This window comes from Mytilus californianus, unplaced genomic scaffold, assembly GCF_021869535.1.
Source record: "Mytilus californianus isolate M0D057914Y unplaced genomic scaffold, xbMytCali1.0.p SCAF_44, whole genome shotgun sequence".
In the NCBI taxonomy this organism is placed as follows: domain Eukaryota; kingdom Metazoa; phylum Mollusca; class Bivalvia; order Mytilida; family Mytilidae; genus Mytilus; species Mytilus californianus.
In genome coordinates, this window is record NW_026262695.1 from 355,209 (window position 1) to 372,460 (window position 17,252).

The 17,252-nt window shown below is 30.6% G+C and overlaps 1 long non-coding RNA gene across 2 annotated transcripts; it reads left to right on the forward strand.

Annotated features, from left to right (window-relative positions):
- Window positions 1-912: 912 nt before the first annotated feature.
- On the forward strand, window positions 913-12,050 carry LOC127699923 (uncharacterized). 2 transcript variants are annotated; one of them, XR_007981300.1, is made up of 3 exons: window positions 913-983; window positions 2,784-2,975; window positions 11,929-12,050. It is a non-coding gene; the product is annotated as an uncharacterized LOC127699923 (long non-coding RNA). The 2 variants fall into 2 exon arrangements; XR_007981299.1 differs by lacking the exon at window positions 11,929-12,050 and adding an exon at window positions 7,499-7,620.
- The last annotated feature ends 5,202 nt before the right edge of the window (window positions 12,051-17,252 follow it).

Consider the following 17,252-nt stretch of genomic DNA (forward strand, 5'->3'; position numbering starts at 1 on the left):
ATTGACAAGTCAATCGCGTTGAGCAGGATATTTCATGTACTAGTTCTTAAGATAACAGTCCACAGGAAGACTTACCTGGAAACGTTATTCAAAACTCAAGGGGATCAGTTGTTATATTTTAAATCAGAACGCGCTTGCTTAAAAGAGAAGCAGCAAAATCTAATTATTATTTTTTTGTGAGCAGACAAAGGGTAGAATAACGCTAGCTGTCTCTGCAATTACGCTATCGTTGACCACCGATGCGTATATGCTTCGAGAAATATTTAAAGGACAATTTATAAACGTTGTAAATAATTTTACCATATGTATTTTTCGTATTTCAATACAAGGTCTTTGTCTTCGTGAAAACACATAATATACTTCTGAATGAATAAAAATATTGATTGGTTGCTTGAATGTTGCTAAGAGTCAAGCGACAAATATTGTAATCCTATTTGGGACTATACAAATATATCATAATATTATAATTATATAAGATATATTTTTTTTGGGACAAAGCAGAAATGTATAGCCGACTATTCGGAAGGGTTTTTTCTCATTGTTAAAGGCCGCACGGTTGGCTATACTTGCTGAGGATTACTTAATTTGAACTTTGATGGATAGTTGTCTCATTGGCAATCATACCTCATCTCCTTATATAATAGTAAGCTTATAGGCTTTTATCCTGTAAATATTTTCACAAAAAAAGAACAAAGCACATTTAAAAAAATAGCGATAATGTGACATACTTAAATACGTCGTAAATGTGTTTAATTAACTCTTTTCTACTTATACTTAATTTCAGCAATGAGATGTTACAAATAAGTACATTTTGTAGTTTTTCCCTAATGTATTAGTTTTTTTAACTATTAACTTCCTTGTTTTGTCGTAAGTGTATACAATGATGATTCAGATACGTTTTTCCCGTATGCTGTTATCATCAATGGTTGCCGTTGACATGCTCATTTTATATGCTTTAATTGTGATAATTTTGATACATTATGGTAAGTATTTTTTTTTACCATTTTCATTTAGTATCTAATTTCAATATCAAATCATAGTTATAGATAAAGCTTTCTTCCGTATAATCATATTTACATGTATCTGAATTTCTTCTTTTGTTTAAACGCGTATGCATTCAAATTAAAAACAGAAAATGTCTCAAGAACACTGAGACTCTATTCCGTATGTGTGTTTCAGTGTTCACAGAAATTATATATAGTTGTAACATCTTTATTAGAAAAGTGAAATAACAAAAATTCCGAACTCTAATGAAAATACAAAACGAAAAGTTCCTTTACAAAATGCAAAATCAAAAGCTCAAACATACGAATGAAGAATAGTTTGACTGTCATCTTCCTGACTTGGTACAGGCATTTCCTTTTGTAGAAAATTGTGGATTAAACCTGGTTTATACTTTAAAATCTTTACATGTTATCACCAATGAAAAAGTAGGTATACAAAATGTTCAATTCCTCAGCCCAGTATTTGAAACTGATACAATTAAAAGAGAATACAGATCATGATGTTGATCAACTGAAATCAATTCATTTTCGATATTTGGACTTTTGTTATAAATTTAGGTATTTATAATTGTTTCATGTTATTGATGATATTTTATTTTAAATCTCAACATTGAACAAATAGGTTTAGACGACATTTTACGATAATATGTGATACATGTATTCTAATTTGGCAAAAATGGGTTCGACTAAATGTTTTTGGTTTTATAATCTATATTCGCAAATGTGTACTTAAAGTATGAAGGTTTTGTCGTTTTTAAAAAATGTAATATTATGTGAACTTTCGACTTCCTTGTTTAATGTAACCAATAAGGATAATGATGAATCAACTTTCAATTTCCGATTAATACTTTAATAGTGAATAGTTTCCGACGACAAGCCAATTGTACATGTGATCATTGTAATACCTACTCGTTTCACACATTCGTTTTATTACTAATTGATATATATTTTAGTCAGACTTGTTTGTTTATTACCTTCATGTATCTTATAATGTGTATATGTATGTATATATGCAAGTCTAAATTGAAAACAACGTTCAAATCTATGATTGCGTTGGTTAAAAACCGCTATTTTTATACGTTTGCATTTAAAACTCATTTCTTGTTAGAGGGGTCTAAATACAGCACAAACAACATTTTCCAAAAGACCAAAAAGTGAAAAGTATATTTTAACAAAACGCATTTGACTAACAGGTCGAACAGCTGATGTTATTAACCCCTGCTGACTGCCATTAGCGATTTCCAAATAAAGTGATCACCAGATTTAACATGGATCTTAATTAAAAATTTAATACCAATTAGAAAACAATAAACTTGCGGAAAAGATGGTATATCACAAAGGTGCAAAACTTTGTACACCATATCCGGATTTCGACAATTAATGTCTCTTCTGTGATGTTAGGGATATATGTATTCACAATTGACGACAGAAAGGTTTCGATATTGCCTTCTATGTATTAGTCAGTGTTTTGATTTTAAACATGAACTACATATAGTTATACTTTTTGTTTAATATTACAGGTTATTTATTGTTCATGGAATTGTATATATACATAAATTCTTAACACACCAGCCGCATCCTTGACACTGACCAGCTTTGTGTCAATAATGTTAATTTTTATGATTGAAAAAGGGTATTTTTTTTGTGACGTAAAGAGTTGGTTGTGCAGTTTGTTCATGGTATTGCAGACGGTATCATGCAAATTAAACTTAAAATATAAAGCTTTTTATATGAATTGATATTGCAAATCTTACTACAATTTATCTTATATTTCTTTAGTAAAATCAGCGCATGAATTATTGCATACTGATTCGAATGGCATAACGTGGGATCGCGCTCAAGATGAATGTAAACCTAATGGCCTAGAAAGCCGAGAAGAATACCTCAGGGAAAGTGGCATTGCTAATGAACTCGAATTTTGGATAGGAAAGGCTATTTACAGAGTACCAACACGATGGATTGAGATAATTGGTAACTTAAATTTGTTAGATGAATGAAAAACATATATTTGTGTCAATGATACAAGAAATATAACAAGAAAAATCTTTAAAACATTGTACAGAAATGTGCAAAACATGTTGAGTTTTCATTCGTATCAAGCTTAACACGTTAAAATGAATCAAAGACTACCAAAGGTCTGTCATTGTTTAAACAAAAAAGAAGGAATAATAGAAACACTGGCGTGAACATTGAAACAAAAATGAATTAAACTAATTTCTACAGATTGAACATTCAATTTGTATTTTTTTTCTGCATCAAAACTTGTCATCAAGCTGACGAAAGTACAGTATATATTCCATATGATATAAGGGGCATTGGTTTTACAACAATGATATGGTAATTATAACTTGGAAGAATGGATATGTTTTACTTCTACCCTTCTCCAATAGCTGACATATCATCTTAATCTTTTTTTTTTAATGATATTTTTCCAAAGTTATTAATTCAACTTTAATATAGCTGCTAAGAGATAAGTTCGTGATATTCAATGGTCGTTTATATATACAACTTTGCAAACACGCGCAAGTAATTAAACACATTTTTATCAAAATGAATTGCCAATTATTTGTTAACAACGAAATGGTTTAATTTATTAAAATGACAATATTATTTACAAATGTGGTGCGTCAGAAGCGCTTTTTTTATTCTTGTTTTATCAGGATCACTCAAAACCAAACATTTAAGAGCTAGTGAAGAATGTATAAATATTTTACCCTTAAAATTATTAGTTTGAAAAATGATAAGAGCGCCCTCTACAATATAAATAACAAAGATGGCGGATCGTAAACAAACAGCCTATTGTTTATGTGCATTAGCTAGCGCAACGTGTATTGTGAGACAAAGCTCTATTACGTTGTCGTTTCGGCCAACAAAAAAATGGCAAAGTATCGTGTTCCATTTCGCGCATTTAGAAAATTTCAATATGGCGTCCTGCATCAAAAGACGTTTTGTTAAAAATACTGAAAAGTCGTGTCGGAAAAAGGTCAGTGATGATTTACACCAAATGAATATGACTTAAACATCATGTAACAGTTCACGGCAAGCTACAAATATTCCTGAAGTGTGGAGTCCTGGAATCACTATGCATTTATCAATTCTGCATTTTATCGAAAATAATCTGACTGAAACATTCGGGAAATTTATTCTTTGTTTCCTTAATAAAACGACAGCAATGAACACGACAGGCATGTTAGTTGAAAGTGTTTGTATAAAAATATGGATGATTTAGGGTAATTTGTTCTACCTTTTGTAATTTAAGGTCTAAAAGGTATCGACACTTTACTTGTAATAAAACATCGAAAAATGTATTGAAAAAAGTAATAAAATCAATTACATTCTATTATATTTATTATATAAATCATAAAATATTCTTTGCCAAACTGTATGGTGAGGTTAAAGTAATGCCTGAGTTCAAACAAACATACAATGGTTATTTTAAACGCAGCGTACTTGTATTATTGTTTTATATTGGTCAGTCTATCAATACTATTACTGTTTATGTAATAAATTAATTTCACTCTCGAAACTTATTACCTTTACTTTGCAAACGCTATTGATGGAGCATTAACAAATTATATTAAAAATTTGTTTTATTTTATGAATTGGGTTTTGATTAAAACAGAGTATTTACCCGAAAACTGGATAATGTTTTCGTTGGGATATCGGAATATCTATGAAAATTCATTGAAATTAGTATTGAAAAACTAAGAGGGTGTGGTACGATTACCAATGCGACAAGTCTCCATCAGGGACCAAATGACGTAGAAGTTAGCAACTATAAGTAATCTGATAGCCTTTAACAATGAGAAAAACCCATAACTCATTGCAAGCTATAAATGACGCCGAAATGTAAAACAACTCAAATATGATTTTCAGCAACAACCGAAATCGGTGTATGACTTTCACATATAAATACATTAAGGACGAACATACATGTTATAAAAATAACGGAGTGACAGCAAAACATGCCATAGATTTTAGGTCAAATATGGTATGCATACAGAAACATATTAGTCACATGCAGAAAATTATGATATTTCACATTTTCGTAGCCGGTATAAGTACTATGAAATTAGTGATAAATATTTTTAAAAAACTCGGTACATTTAATCCTTTGCTACAAACACAAGATTCATTTGTTCCGTCTCATAACATTGACATTTCAGGACTACAAGTCCTATTCATTCTCTCATCATCCCTTACATAATCGATAATATTCGTCTGGTTTTGTTACCATCTACATGGTATTAAATTTTAATATAGGAGTCATATAAAGGAGTAGCACATACATGTAATTACGATTCATTATACGTTTTTTCAGTGTTTTCGAAAGCCGATTTTGAGCTGCATTTATTAGATCTGTAAAATACAGATATTTACAAATTAGATCTCTGGTTTTCTCAAAAAATAAAGTCCATGTTTTTTTTTTTTTATTATTTAAAACTACATTTTTTTTACTTATCAAAATTTACGGCAAACTTGTACTATAACGTCAGAGTCATTGTTCTCGGGATAGATAACTATTCTCTTGAAAACAAATGAAAAAATAAATGTAATATAACTCGTAAATTTTTTTAAAAGGTCGGTGACATATTTTAATGAGTACAAATTGCTCTTCCGCTCTTGTAATGATTTTGAAAGAAATCAATAGTAGATATTTTTTCACAATGGAAAAATATTTCACTTTGACATATAACTTTTGGCGGGAATGATGCTAACCCTAATTTAGAAATTAAAACATATTAGATCATATAGTATAGAGTCTTATTAGATAGATACAAATCATATGTTTTGTTTAGAAAAAAAAAAGGTTCTGGCTTTGATATAACTGAATAATAGTTACTTGAAATAATTACGAAATAATCGTCAATTTGGAGAAAAACACGAAATTGATGTTGCTATAGTGATAAAACAAAGTCGGTGATCCCCATTTTTTTCATCATATTTTGTTCCCAAAATCATGAATTACCTCGACACAATTTTTTTAGAAAACAAATCATTAGTAGAATTGAATAGGCTGTTTGATCTTTAAGGAGCTGAAGCCAAAAATAATAAATCAACATTCCCGTGCCAGTTCAATCCTAATTTTCAAAATAATTTCGAATTTTATCAATGGAGAATTATTCCAACATGGTATTTTATAACCCATTGTCCAATATTTACTATTGCGTTGATGATACAAGCAAGACTAGTATTCAGCAGCAGTATCATATGATATAACGTTACAAGCTGTATGCATCAGAAGCAGTGATCTGGGTTTTTGTTCATCAGGAACGCTCAAACCCAAAACTATTAGAGCTAAGGATGTATTAATACTACAGTACTGGAAAAAAAAACTTACCTCATTTGGAGTTGCAACGTTAGTTTCTAATAATTTCGAAATTGACCAACAGACTATTAAAATAAAGTGTGTTATAACAATGTATAAAGCATGTAGTACTAACTACTGAGCTAATGATATTCTCGTGGACAAGTATTCAGTTTCTAAAAAAGTCCAATTTCACATCAAGTCACTTTTGCCGGAAGAATTTGGACAGTATTATCATATTATGTACATAACTTGTATCAAGGGCAAACATCTATTCTGATTTTATTGGTATTTGAAATTGATGCAAATCAAATCACATTTCATAAAAGTTTTAGGAACGCTTATTTAACTTAAATCATTATTCTTATATTGTAAAATACCGTAACCAGTATATCTTTTTATTTTATAACGAACTATAAATTTATAATTCGATTTATGTCAGAATATTTCCTTCTGGGTGTATTTGTTTTTTTTTTTTTTTTCATTTTTCTTGGTTTTTTTTATTCGAAATAAAGGGGAAATTCGACAATGTTCATTGTTATAATAAAACGTTTCTAGTATAGACTAGTGTCATTTGTAATGTATTTAAACAAAATAATACCAAAGAAGGATGACGATACCAAGTGGGCAATACAACCCATAGGGCTAATAAGAACAGATCGCACCCTGACCAAAGAAATGAGACACAAAGCAAAACGATACTTAACCAAACACAATTTGAAGACAACGAACGTAACACGAACTCCACAAACACAGGTGCTGAACTCATATACATTGGAAGGGTAGTCAGTTCACGATCTCTCATGTAAAATATCAATTCGAATTGATATCAAGCTGTACGATTACAGGCATTGTGAGTTTTTCCTAAAAGGTGTTTGTAAAAAAAAGTAGTAAATTAAAGTTTCAAAAGCCAACCTCTACATGTATATTTTGACAAATCTCTTCTAAATGTCATAAAATTTTGACGTCAGTTTCACTTAATTTTCAACTGTTAACACCAGTCGAAAAAATACATACAGAAAACTAAAGATAGAAAAATCGGGGACAATATCAGATGTTTTGAAAGGATCAACGAATAGTCGAGACTGTTTCGTTAAAGAACATGTGCCGTTGTTAAACATACTAGAAGTGAACAGATTTTTTTATTCAAATTGAAATCTAATAAGTCTACATACTTCTCTTAAAGGGTGTTTTCAAATTGAGGACGATCATATCCGCTCATTTCCTGCAGTGGCATCGATTGGATATTGTCAACAAAAATGTTATTCTGAAAACATGGGAAGTTATTTTGGTTACAAACAGCGTATTCGGAATGTAAGTTTAACTCTTAAGAAAATTCTCTTTTGATATTTAAGTAATTTCGTATTTTATAAAGTGTGACTATGTCACATTCAGATTGACGAAAGTACAGTATATATTCCATATGATATAAGGGGCATTGGTTTTACAACAATGATATGGTAATTATAACTTGGAAGAATGGATATGTTTTACTTCTACCCTTCTCCAATAGCTGACATATCATCTTAATCTTTTTTTTAAATGGTATTTTTCCCAAAGTTATTAATTCAACTTTAATATAACTGCTAAGAGATAAGTTCGTGATATTCAATGGTCGTTTATACATTCAACTTTGCAAACACGCGCAAGTAATTAAACACAATTTTATCAAAATTAATTGCCAATTATTTGTTAACAACGAAATGGTTTAATTCATTAAAATGACAATATTATTTACAAATGTGGTGCGTCAGAAGCGCTTTTTTTATTCTTGTTTTATCAGGATCACTCAAAACCAAACATTTAAGAGCTAGTGAAGAATGTATAAATATTTTACCCTTAAAATTATTAGTTTGAAAAATGATAAGAGCGCCCTCTACAATATAAATAACAAAGATGGCGGATCGTAAACAAACAGCCTATTGTTTATGTGCATTAGCTAGCGCAACGTGTATTGTGAGACAAAGCTCTATTACGTTGTCGTTTCGGCCAACAAAAAAATGGCAAAGTATCGTGTTCCATTTCGCGCATTTAGAAAATTTCAATATGGCGTCCTGCATCAAAAGACGTTTTGTTAAAAATACTGAAAAGTCGTGTCGGAAAAAGGTCAGTGATGATTTACACCAAATGAATATGACTTAAACATCATGTAACAGTTCACGGCAAGCTACAAATATTCCTGAAGTGTGGAGTCCTGGAATCACTATGCATTTATCAATTCTGCATTTTATCGAAAATAATCTGACTGAAACATTCGGGAAATTTATTCTTTGTTTCCTTAATAAAACGACAGCAATGAACACGACAGGCATGTTAGTTGAAAGTGTTTGTATAAAAATATGGATGATTTAGGGTAATTTGTTCTACCTTTTGTAATTTAAGGTCTAAAAGGTATCGACACTTTACTTGTAATAAAACATCGAAAAATGTATTGAAAAAAGTAATAAAATCAATTACATTCTATTATATTTATTATATAAATCATAAAATATTCTTTGCCAAACTGTATGGTGAGGTTAAAGTAATGCCTGAGTTCAAACAAACATACAATGGTTATTTTAAACGCAGCGTACTTGTATTATTGTTTTATATTGGTCAGTCTATCAATACTATTACTGTTTATGTAATAAATTAATTTCACTCTCGAAACTTATTACCTTTACTTTGCAAACGCTATTGATGGAGCATTAACAAATTATATTAAAAATTTGTTTTATTTTATGAATTGGGTTTTGATTAAAACAGAGTATTTACCCGAAAACTGGATAATGTTTTCGTTGGGATATCGGAATATCTATGAAAATTCATTGAAATTAGTATTGAAAAACTAAGAGGGTGTGGTACGATTACCAATGCGACAAGTCTCCATCAGGGACCAAATGACGTAGAAGTTAGCAACTATAAGTAATCTGATAGCCTTTAACAATGAGAAAAACCCATAACTCATTGCAAGCTATAAATGACGCCGAAATGTAAAACAACTCAAATATGATTTTCAGCAACAACCGAAATCGGTGTATGACTTTCACATATAAATACATTAAGGACGAACATACATGTTATAAAAATAACGGAGTGACAGCAAAACATGCCATAGATTTTAGGTCAAATATGGTATGCATACAGAAACATATTAGTCACATGCAGAAAATTATGATATTTCACATTTTCGTAGCCGGTATAAGTACTATGAAATTAGTGATAAATATTTTTAAAAAACTCGGTACATTTAATCCTTTGCTACAAACACAAGATTCATTTGTTCCGTCTCATAACATTGACATTTCAGGACTACAAGTCCTATTCATTCTCTCATCATCCCTTACATAATCGATAATATTCGTCTGGTTTTGTTACCATCTACATGGTATTAAATTTTAATATAGGAGTCATATAAAGGAGTAGCACATACATGTAATTACGATTCATTATACGTTTTTTCAGTGTTTTCGAAAGCCGATTTTGAGCTGCATTTATTAGATCTGTAAAATACAGATATTTACAAATTAGATCTCTGGTTTTCTCAAAAAATAAAGTCCATGTTTTTTTTTTTTTATTATTTAAAACTACATTTTTTTTACTTATCAAAATTTACGGCAAACTTGTACTATAACGTCAGAGTCATTGTTCTCGGGATAGATAACTATTCTCTTGAAAACAAATGAAAAAATAAATGTAATATAACTCGTAAATTTTTTTAAAAGGTCGGTGACATATTTTAATGAGTACAAATTGCTCTTCCGCTCTTGTAATGATTTTGAAAGAAATCAATAGTAGATATTTTTTCACAATGGAAAAATATTTCACTTTGACATATAACTTTTGGCGGGAATGATGCTAACCCTAATTTAGAAATTAAAACATATTAGATCATATAGTATAGAGTCTTATTAGATAGATACAAATCATATGTTTTGTTTAGAAAAAAAAAAGGTTCTGGCTTTGATATAACTGAATAATAGTTACTTGAAATAATTACGAAATAATCGTCAATTTGGAGAAAAACACGAAATTGATGTTGCTATAGTGATAAAACAAAGTCGGTGATCCCCATTTTTTTCATCATATTTTGTTCCCAAAATCATGAATTACCTCGACACAATTTTTTTAGAAAACAAATCATTAGTAGAATTGAATAGGCTGTTTGATCTTTAAGGAGCTGAAGCCAAAAATAATAAATCAACATTCCCGTGCCAGTTCAATCCTAATTTTCAAAATAATTTCGAATTTTATCAATGGAGAATTATTCCAACATGGTATTTTATAACCCATTGTCCAATATTTACTATTGCGTTGATGATACAAGCAAGACTAGTATTCAGCAGCAGTATCATATGATATAACGTTACAAGCTGTATGCATCAGAAGCAGTGATCTGGGTTTTTGTTCATCAGGAACGCTCAAACCCAAAACTATTAGAGCTAAGGATGTATTAATACTACAGTACTGGAAAAAAAACTTACCTCATTTGGAGTTGCAACGTTAGTTTCTAATAATTTCGAAATTGACCAACAGACTATTAAAATAAAGTGTGTTATAACAATGTATAAAGCATGTAGTACTAACTACTGAGCTAATGATATTCTCGTGGACAAGTATTCAGTTTCTAAAAAAGTCCAATTTCACATCAAGTCACTTTTGCCGGAAGAATTTGGACAGTATTATCATATTATGTACATAACTTGTATCAAGGGCAAACATCTATTCTGATTTTATTGGTATTTGAAATTGATGCAAATCAAATCACATTTCATAAAAGTTTTAGGAACGCTTATTTAACTTAAATCATTATTCTTATATTGTAAAATACCGTAACCAGTATATCTTTTTATTTTATAACGAACTATAAATTTATAATTCGATTTATGTCAGAATATTTCCTTCTGGGTGTATTTGTTTTTTTTTTTTTTTTCATTTTTCTTGGTTTTTTTTATTCGAAATAAAGGGGAAATTCGACAATGTTCATTGTTATAATAAAACGTTTCTAGTATAGACTAGTGTCATTTGTAATGTATTTAAACAAAATAATACCAAAGAAGGATGACGATACCAAGTGGGCAATACAACCCATAGGGCTAATAAGAACAGATCGCACCCTGACCAAAGAAATGAGACACAAAGCAAAACGATACTTAACCAAACACAATTTGAAGACAACGAACGTAACACGAACTCCACAAACACAGGTGCTGAACTCATATACATTGGAAGGGTAGTCAGTTCACGATCTCTCATGTAAAATATCAATTCGAATTGATATCAAGCTGTACGATTACAGGCATTGTGAGTTTTTCCTAAAAGGTGTTTGTAAAAAAAAGTAGTAAATTAAAGTTTCAAAAGCCAACCTCTACATGTATATTTTGACAAATCTCTTCTAAATGTCATAAAATTTTGACGTCAGTTTCACTTAATTTTCAACTGTTAACACCAGTCGAAAAAATACATACAGAAAACTAAAGATAGAAAAATCGGGGACAATATCAGATGTTTTGAAAGGATCAACGAATAGTCGAGACTGTTTCGTTAAAGAACATGTGCCGTTGTTAAACATACTAGAAGTGAACAGATTTTTTTATTCAAATTGAAATCTAATAAGTCTACATACTTCTCTTAAAGGGTGTTTTCAAATTGAGGACGATCATATCCGCTCATTTCCTGCAGTGGCATCGATTGGATATTGTCAACAAAAATGTTATTCTGAAAACATGGGAAGTTATTTTGGTTACAAACAGCGTATTCGGAATGTAAGTTTAACTCTTAAGAAAATTCTCTTTTGATATTTAAGTAATTTCGTATTTTATAAAGTGTGACTATGTCACATTCAGAATTGATTTTACTAGACATATGCATTAACACTTTGAACAATTTTCCTTCTGCATATGTAAAAGATCAAGAGTAAGCTTATTTCAAAGTCTCTTCAGTCAAACTAAAATATATTGTACTTATTTCTTTTACAGACGAAAACACACAATTGTGTCTGCCTTCCTAATAGAATCGATGCAATACAAGAACAAGACATACAGTATTGTCTCAATTCAACACATTTCTTTGTTTATAGAGGTAATTTGCTTTGATTAGGCTAATAATCATGTTTGGTTTTTATGGACACAAGCAGGATATTCGCTCTCTTCCATAGCACCTTATTTCATCCCCAGTGTTTTGATGGGGTTTTTGTTGCTCCATCTTTAGTTTTCTATGTTGTGTCATGTAAATTGTTGGTTTTTCTTTTCGTCGTTTTAGTTTTCTGCCATGGCATTGTCATTTTGATTTTGACTTATAAGGTTAATTATCCCTTTAGTTTCTTTCTCCGCTCTTCTACCGTACAAATTAATCCTTTACGAATAACACCATGTTTGTTTTTTTTTTTGTTTTGATTATTAATAACATCCTTGTCCTTTGGTCTCTGGTGGATAATTCGCTAACTTGCAATTATAGCATATATATTTTGTATATTGAGATGCCAGTTTGAATCTTTCTGTGCTCAACTTATAAGGTCAGAAATTGACATTTTTGTTTTGTGGTGTTTTTTAACCTTTATATAAATGTTATATGTTGAAAGTGTAAAAATCGAGAAATAACATACATTTTCTAACAGGTTCACTACAGCTAAAGACAAACATAACCGTGATAATGTAAAAGAAATCTGTCTTATACAGACGTTACCTAATCATGCTAATAGAGTGTTATTAAAGGAGGATAAACTTTGAATGTGCTGCATTGTTGTGTTACTTTTATAGTCCGCTTTGTTGTACATTTCAATAAATATTATTCTAACGCGTTTTTTAAACATGACAAAGTTAGCATGTTGTTACAAAAATGAAATCCAAACCTTTCAACGTGATGCAAAAAATTCTTTATTTCTATTTCGATGGACAATGATGGAACAGCACATAAATTCTAGGTTTAATTGTATTGTATAAATGTTGTAAATAGATGTGCAGTGCACGTTTCCTAGGTCAAAGGTAAACAGGATAGATAATTTAGTTAGATATAGTAAATAGCATCAAATGAGATCACAGATTAAAATGTCATCACTTAGTTAAAACATTGAGGCATTGCAACGTCTAACCAATGTTTGAAACCATAGGTGAACATTTGACTTGGTTATTTAAGCTGTTCCTTCTCATAACTGTGCTCAAGAGGTTTTTGACTTGTGGGTATTCCATTGTAATTGAAACCGCTGTATCGTTTTGATTGAAACAAACACTAGTGTTTTTTCAGTGAATGCTACACGGCACTGGCAAATATACCACATCACCTTAGTTTATACTGTCATTGCTCATGAATGAAGGCACATGAAAACGCAATATCTAGATAAAATGATATTTGACTTCTGTTATTAGATATAAGAAGATGTGGTATGAGTGCCAATGAGACAACTCTCCATTCAAGTCAAAATTTAAAACAAGTAAACCATTATAGGTCAAAGTACGATCTTCAACACGGAGCCTTGGCTCACACCGGACAGTAAGCTATAAAGGGCCCAAAAAATTACTAGTGTTAACCTGGAAGTTAAAAATGAAAAAAATAATGTATTGGGTTTGCCATAGAGCCTTGTTGCAAATTGTCCTTCAGTATCAATTTTCAGATATAGGAGTAAATATGACTTTCTAGTCTCTGTCAACCTTATAACCAATCTAACTTTCTAAATTAAGGAGTACTTTCCTCGCGTATGATTTTTTCTTATATTTACACATATGAAAGGGTAGAGGCCAATTCATCATCTGCCAAAGTCACCTTTGAATTTTATGTTCATGTTGTATTGAATATGACAAATTTTTGTTAACTATAACAAAATTACAAACGCTAGTAGTCACATGTTTTTATCATTTTTTCGCAAATGTTCTCATCAGGAATACCCATAACTGTTAGAAATTTTGTGTAGTAGAAACATATTTTAAAGTAAATTTGAAATATCATTGAAATTATTGTAGCTTGAATGTTAATAAACGGCTTAAAACTACTGAACAAAAAACAAACTGTTTTAATTCCTTCAAACATTTCTGAAACAATTATAGGTTATAAATCTTGAAAATCACAAACTTATATTGAATTTGATCGTTTTAAATTTACAAAAAAATTTCAAACAATTCGGCTAACAGACATTAGAACATTTTTCTTTTGGGATTTTCTACAAAACCTTTTACAGTCTCTTTTGCATTGTTTTTGTGTGTTTAAGTGAAAATTATATGGTCCCAACAATGACTGTGGTTAAGTTTATAAGGAAATTCAGTACCTCCCCAAGACTACTAAATGCCCATCTCATCGGTCGAGCATACGCTAAAAAGTGAAATAGCAAAACTCCAAGGAAAGTTCAAAACGGAATGTTCCTTATCAAATGGAAAAACCAAAAGCTGAAGCACTTCAAACGAATGGAAAACATGTGTCATATTCCTGACTCGTTGTAGGCATTTTCTTATGTAGAAATATGCAGATTAAACCTGGTGTTATAGCTAGCTAAACCTCTATCTTGTATGACAGTCGCATACAATTCCATTATATAGACAACAATGTATGAACAAAACAAACAGACATAAAAGGTCAAAATGTCAAAAATTAGAGGAATATTGTGTTATAATCTTAATCACTATAAAAACAAACAACTATGTCAACAAAGAAAAACAAAATGTCATATAGGCACTCTATAGAAAAAGCACATACGTAAAAAAGAAAGACAAGAATACAGAAATTGACCATAGCACAATAACACAATGGCAGGATGTATAAATGCCGAGCCAAGCCAAAAGGATATTACTTGACTAGAAAAAATGGACTAAACAGTATACATAAAGATTAACAATATACAACATTTTTTTGTACAAAGACAAATAAAAAGAACAATTTAACATGCAATTAAAATGATAAACAACGGCAGTACTTACAATCCATACCACAAGACCATCATGTATAATTTGTGAAGTTGATACGGAATATTGTGATATCTTCCTATGAGAACGAGACTGTCATACAAGTGAGAGGTTTAGCTAGCTGTAAAAGCAGGTTTAATCCACCATTTTCAACATTTGTAAGGAAATGCCTGTACCAAGTTAGGAATATGACGGTTGTTTCCCATTATGTGTTTGAACTTTTGATTTTGCCATTTGATAAGGGACTTTCCGATTTTCCTTGGAGTTAGGTATTTTTATTATTTCACTTTTTAGTCATAACCCTGGTTCGTCAACTTTCTACTCAGCCACTGGTGACGTTTTATATAGTCAGAGTAGCAGCTGCAAGCTCTCGAATACCGAATGAGTTGCGAAATGTATATCCCATATGCAGGTGAAGTTGGTATATTGCTCGTAAGGTTGGGGAAATTGATAATTTTAAAATGAAATCGTCTCGTTTGTCATACATTCTGAATGTGAATTTAAATTATCTGAATTCCTTAATCTTCTGTCAGTGTCTGAAGGATCTCTGACTCATATGAAAATAAGAAGAGGTCGACAAGGAGAGGCACACAGATCAGTTGAATTAAATGTTATGACAGTCTGTCACTATCTAAGTACTATGTTTATGCCAATATATTTGTTAGAATTAGGTTGTACTAGGATAGATGTTCATATCATTTCTTCTAGAATATTGCCGTGTGTATTCTCTGCTTTTTCTATAAAATTATTTATTCTATAGTTAATATTGTCGTGTTTCCGTTTCTTTGTCGATATTCTCATGTATTCAGTTTTTTTTTATTTCAATTTTGTATATTTGAAGTGTGTAATTACAAAAAGCAGGGTTTAGAATTATACTTTTTGGTTACTTTAAGATTATAATGGTTCAGTCCGTCAATCATCAGACCCTGGAAACTGCACAACAATTTGTTGCGGTAGTTGTAATGGGGTAAACGGTAATCACTTGGAAGGAAGATGTTGCAGTTCAGTGGACATTCCTATAGTTGGTAGATGTGGTAATACTTAAATTATTAAATAAGCAATGTAAAACCTTCTTTGTTCAGTATGAAATATTGGTGTATTCCTGTACATATTATTCTTACGACATTTGAAATAGAACATTTTTTGTCGAGGTTATTTTTATTCAGCTTTCATATGTAAACTCACAATAGACCAACAGGATATTTTTGTGAGCGTTTACAAAAACTTTTTTATTTCTACCATACTAACGCATTGGACAAGCGAACGTATGTATACTGCAATTTAAAGCAGGAAACCCACCCGGTCTTGTTCCTTAAGAATTTCATGCGAATCCAATAGTTTCTGTTTGTTACCTTAATATGTAAATTCCTAATGCTTTTTTGAGCTTTTTACATCGATAAACTACTGTCGCCTCTATTTAAACTTATTTGAATTGTTTTTAGATATAAGAAACATCAAGAGTGCAATTGAAAGAAAAGTAGATTCCATTTCGAATCTACTTTTTTGCGTTTTCGTTGGTTGTAAGAAACTTCTTAGACCTGAAGTTCATTAAAACACGTTTTCTTTGCAACGTATTTGTTACTTAAGGAATGACTGTAATATGATTTCTGTCTATGAAGAAATAACATCAAAAATGTTGTGCACACTGAATAACCCACGTATTTTTGAGGTATTTCAAAAAAGACAGAAAAAATATTAGTCATTCCTTATAATCTAACTCTAAATAACATTTTTAAGGAGTAAACTACGAAAAAACGTTTATGACGTCACGGCTATATGAGAATATTATGTCTATGAGCTGATAGACAAATTACTTTCAGCCATACAGAAGACGTGTTACATCCAAAATTGAATTATTTCCCTATGAATGAAAAAAGTGTAGCACCTTTCCTGTAAACGTCTGATGATCAATATATAATTTTAAAAGAATAGGCGGAAGCTACCAAAAAGATATTTAAAACCATGAAAACTGAAAGATCGGAAAGTGAACAACAGAATCATGGTAAACAAAAAAACGACAAAGAGATATATAACAAATACAAGACACTACATAGAAAAATTAACAACAGAATA